Source organism: Meleagris gallopavo, chromosome 1 (genome assembly GCF_000146605.3).
Source record: "Meleagris gallopavo isolate NT-WF06-2002-E0010 breed Aviagen turkey brand Nicholas breeding stock chromosome 1, Turkey_5.1, whole genome shotgun sequence".
NCBI classification, from domain to species: Eukaryota; Metazoa; Chordata; class Aves; order Galliformes; family Phasianidae; genus Meleagris; species Meleagris gallopavo.
The window spans coordinates 92,168,370-92,173,222 of record NC_015011.2 but is presented as its reverse complement, the minus strand read 5'-3'; the positions used below and the strand labels follow the sequence as shown (position 1 = coordinate 92,173,222).

Genomic DNA, 4,853 nt, shown 5'->3' with positions numbered 1-4,853 from the left:
ACTGGGCTTTTGAGGTCTTAACCCTGGTTCTGTGACAAAAGTCTTTTGCTGATAATTCTTCATTCAAGAGTAGAAAATAATCTGTCCAATTCTTCATATTTTACAACTTTTCTTTTTCCCCTAGAAGAAATAATGATGCTTGAGCAATGGAGAAGGGAGGGGTGAGAGATACAGGAAACAATATTTATACAGAATTCAGCTTTTCAGGGCCTCAGTGTGCAAAGCACAGCCTTTCTATTTGGTCCCTTTTAAAGCTATATTCCTAAGGCTTCCCATTTCATGCTCCAAGCCAGTCTTCTTTCATAGACTCAATCTACATATTCTTTCCATTAAATAGAAAAAATAATCAGTCTGTTGCAAAAAGAACATTTGAGTGTTTCCAGACATAAGAACATGTTTCATTTCCATTGTCTTGTGAGAGATACTTGGAGTGATGGTGGAAAGTGTGATCGAGTCCCATAAAAGGACAAAATCACTGATTGGTTGCAACCTGAGGTAAAAGAAAAGAGATAAACAGCTACATATATGAACTTGCTCTATATGTTAGTTTATGATCCAGTTATTTAATAGCTCAGCAGTTTTCATAAAAATGGCACGAGGCTGAGGGGTAAAGGAAAGCTGATATGGCACCATAGGAATGTACTCTCCCACCTCTACTAGAAAGTGAGGGAGGTGACAAAAAATCCTGTCCTTCAGAACTCTTCAATCAAATCCCTTAATCCTTGAATACATTGACATTTGAATACTGCAAAGCTAAAAACAAGCAAATGACGACTAGTAATTACAAAAGAGTCCAAAGTGAGCCACTTTGGAAATGATGCAATAGAAAAGTTGCTACCTCCTTTCAGCAGAGAGATTTTTGAAGTATCCATTGTTTGCTTCTGCCAGAAGGTAAAGAGATCCCAAAGGAAAAGATTTCTAGTTTTTTTGTTTATTTGTTTGTTTGATTGTTTCAGACAAAATATACTCTAGATCACAAGCATTTCTACCTGTGCCATGCTAGGCATGAATTTTACTCATGCTTCTGTGACATCACATGATGTTCAGGGCAGCAAATTTCAATGGTTATTTTAGAAGAAGAAAGTTCTTTTAAATGTCAGTATTCACTTATACTGTCATACGTCTTAAGTTTCTTTCTGGAACTCTTAACATTTGACCTTTACTATTACTGTAGATGTTTAGGAGTATTCCTTCCCTTTGAATTGATAACCTGGCCATCAGCAATGTCACTTTTGAACATTAACTCCCAAAACAATGTGATGTTCCTTGGAGTTAGCGGCAGGAGTGTACATAAGTGTAATGGGGGACCAATAAGTGTCCTCACTGTTATGCTTTTAAAAAAGATCACTGAACTATATTTAAATTATTGGTTTGATTTTCTCAGGCAGTAATTCCTACTGAACTTCAACAGATGAGCAGCTCAACATATCTGAAAATAAGACTTTTACAATATTTTTCCATTGCTCCTAAAGCCCCCTGAGATGTGTAAAAGAGAAATCTGTGGGAGCTTTCAATCATTTTCTTCTGTAACACATGTGCTCTGCTCTGTTATTGTTAGTAGCCTCATGAGCCTTTCTGTTCTGATAAAGTCTCATATAATGATCTGAGGGAAAACAAAGTATTTTAAATAAAGGATTACATTGAGGTTATAGATGGATATAAGAAAAAAAAATATTCAAATGAGAGTCTATCATGCTTGACAATGCCCCTATAATTTACCCAGCATTTATAGATAAGATGAATGCTAGATACATTTACTGTAAAGGCAAAAGAATAAGAAATTTATGTTGAATTTCTTATTCTTTAGAGACTTCTTGTTTGACCTTGGGCAAATCACCTGAGTTCTCTGTGCCCCCAGCCTATTTTAACAGTTCTTTATGTTTAGGCTGTAAAATACTGAAAAGTAGGCTATATCTAAAATTAAATGCCCTCCTTTTAATTGTGCCCTTGGTCACTATTGCAAAACAAATGCTATAAACTCTTATTCAGTCAGTGACTAAGGTAGAAATTGAGAATAAAATTCATTTGAGAAACCAACTTATGTACTGTCAATTTAATATTAGCGGCACATTCAGGTCTATAAATATCTAAGGTGTGGAGTGGCGAGGCCAGACTTTTCTGCAGTGTGTGGAGACAGGACAAGGGGAAACAGCCAGAAACTCAACATAGGAAGTTCCGCACAAATGTGCGCAAGAACTTCTTTACGGTGAGGGTGACAGAGCACTGGAACAGGCTGCCCAGGGAGGTTGTGGAGTCTCCTTCTCTGGAGATAATCAAGACCCTCCTGGACACCTACTTGTGCGACCTGGTGTAGGGAACCTGCTTTGGCAGGGGGGTTGGACTCGATGATCTCTGGAGGTCCCTTCCAACCCTCACGATTCTGTGATTGTGGCGATTCTGTAATCGTGGTGATTCTGTAATCAGCCCCTTAAAGTTGTCAGTACATCATGGTTGGGCTCAATTTGTCTGTTAAAGTTCATTTCTGACTGTGCTGACCTCTTTCTCTCTCCCATAAAATATTTGAGATGAAGACTACAGGTAACTCAAACTGGCAATATTACATGTAATGTATTCAGCAATAAGATCAGTGTTTTCCATTTCAGTTTCCTTTGAAAAGGGATAAGTCAGGATGCTGTGAGCTCACCCATTACAGTTCTCTGGATCGTTACAACTCAGTAGGAACAGAATTGGCACATGCACGTGGACTAAATGAAAATATTTTGCATTTTCTTTGTTTTTGTGCTAGCTATAAACTTATCAGGTCACAAATACTCTCTCCTATAACATATCAGCTGTGGCTGATAGCAGCACTAGGGCAGTACTGAGAGTTAAACTAATATATTGCACTGTTAGCTCTTAAGATTTGGTGACCTGAAGTTTAGAAAGAAGCCTCAATGCTAAGTGGCCTGTTCAAGGTTAGCAGGATATAGTTTGAATGCTAACTCTACCAGTAATAAAGCAAATTAATAATAAAACAGAAAATGGAAAAAATTAAATTACTTACCTAAAGGTCAGATGCTTCCCACAGTCTTCGTGTAGTGAAATATCACTCAATCCTTCCATTTGAGCACCATCCAATCTTTAACATAAAGTCTCCAAAACATAATTAAACACGTCACTTCTCAGTAGAAATAGTTTTAACCATCCCTGGTTCAAACATTAACTTTCTAAACAAATATTACAAATATTTCAGCAATATCAGAAAGGTTTTAATTACATGTAGTAGATATTTGTTTTTTGTTCTCCAGATAATTTGAGGGACTTTACCACAACACCAAACATTCAGCATCAGCAATCCAAATCAGGAGATTTCTTCTCCTGAAAGTAAGAACAAAAACTAGAAAATCTTAGTAAACATATTAACAATAGTTGGCACATCTATCCTAACAGCATTCATATGGAAAAAAAATACTGAAAATTTTTATGTACAACCTGTACATTGATTTTACCCAGAAAGCAAACTGTATCTTCTGAAATACATAGATTTACCTTTGAGATATTCATCAATTTCTATTATTTCTGGCACATAAAGCCATGTAAGAAAAAAGAAATTCCACAGTTAGTAAGAAGTAGAATTGTTTTCAAGAAGGATAACTCAGGAGAGCTATTTCTGAATCTGGTAGAGCATTATCATTTTATTATCCATTTTGATGCTATTTTTTTCCCCACTCTGTTTATCAAGCCACGTTTTCTGTTTCTTCATATTCTTTTGGTATTTTTTAAACTACTTCAGTTGCTTTGGAAGGTCATAGAAAATAAGACAGAGAATGAATCAGAAAATATTTTCCCTAAGAGTGATTGTTTAGAGTTACTTACCAATTTGTTTTGGAGGTAGATTTTTATTTATTTATTTATTTATTTGCGAAGTTTCAAAAGTGTTGCTTTGTTGGGTCATTCCAAGGGTCTACCTGGCAGCTTCCCATTTTCAGTGGTTGTTGACTGAAGTGGCAAGTGCAACACATTACAAATACATAGTCATCCCTGTCATGAGTACTCTCAGTTTCCAGTGAATTGAGGCTTCGATTTTTGATTGAAATATGTTGTGAACGTAGCTTGAGGCTTCAAATCTGAAAGCAAATAAATATTATCAGTATTAGAAGTCTTTTAAATAGATAAATATCAAATCCACTTAATCTCCTTTTGTTTATTGACTATGACATGAATGTGACATTTGTACTATCTGCTTCCACTCCTCTAGAAGAAAAGAACAGTAAGTAAAACAGGCCTCTTCAAAGCCTTTTGCTGTTGTTGGAGTGGGAGAGAAACTATTATACTAAGGCTAGACACCTCTTGCTCCCTCTCCTCAAAGGAAGAAGGGGAGAAAATATGACAAAACCCAATACAGCTACATATTGACTCTAATTTTCAATGGACTCTGTGATTGCTAATAGACAATTTTCCTTCAGAAATATAACAACAGTAACCAAAACAGCAAACTAAAATTCATCAAACTCTTTGGAAGATTAACAGGTAAAAATTGGTATTTTGGGGTTTGAGGGCAACTAGTTTCAGCTTTCCAACAACAGTAAATGCAAAAGATTTCTGTGCAACAAATTTTTTTCCTTTTAGTTCAGAATAATTTCCATATCATCATCTACAGTGTAGATTAAAGAACCATTATCCTCAGAGTAGCTCATATTACGGTAGGTAACATCTTGCTGGTTCCAAGTATTTTCATGTTATTTTCAATATTTGAATATTTTTGTAGATTAAAAATTAAGATATTTTTCTCCTTTGAGGTTAGAATTTCACTGAAAATATTTATTTATTTATTTTTTACATGAACAACAACAAGAAGGAGAAAAAACAAGGAAAATATGTAAGTATATAACCCCTGAATGAAATTAGTGAGA

The 4,853-nt window shown here is 35.4% G+C and overlaps 1 long non-coding RNA gene across 1 annotated transcript; it reads right to left on the bottom strand.

Moving 5' to 3' along the window:
• Window positions 1–267: 267 nt before the first annotated feature.
• Window positions 268–4,063, bottom strand: LOC104913934. Its single transcript, XR_795724.3, has 3 exons — window positions 3,817–4,063; window positions 3,005–3,318; window positions 268–490 (listed from the first exon to the last, which is right to left on the bottom strand). It is a non-coding gene; the product is annotated as an uncharacterized LOC104913934 (long non-coding RNA).
• Window positions 4,064–4,853: the final 790 nt, after the last annotated feature.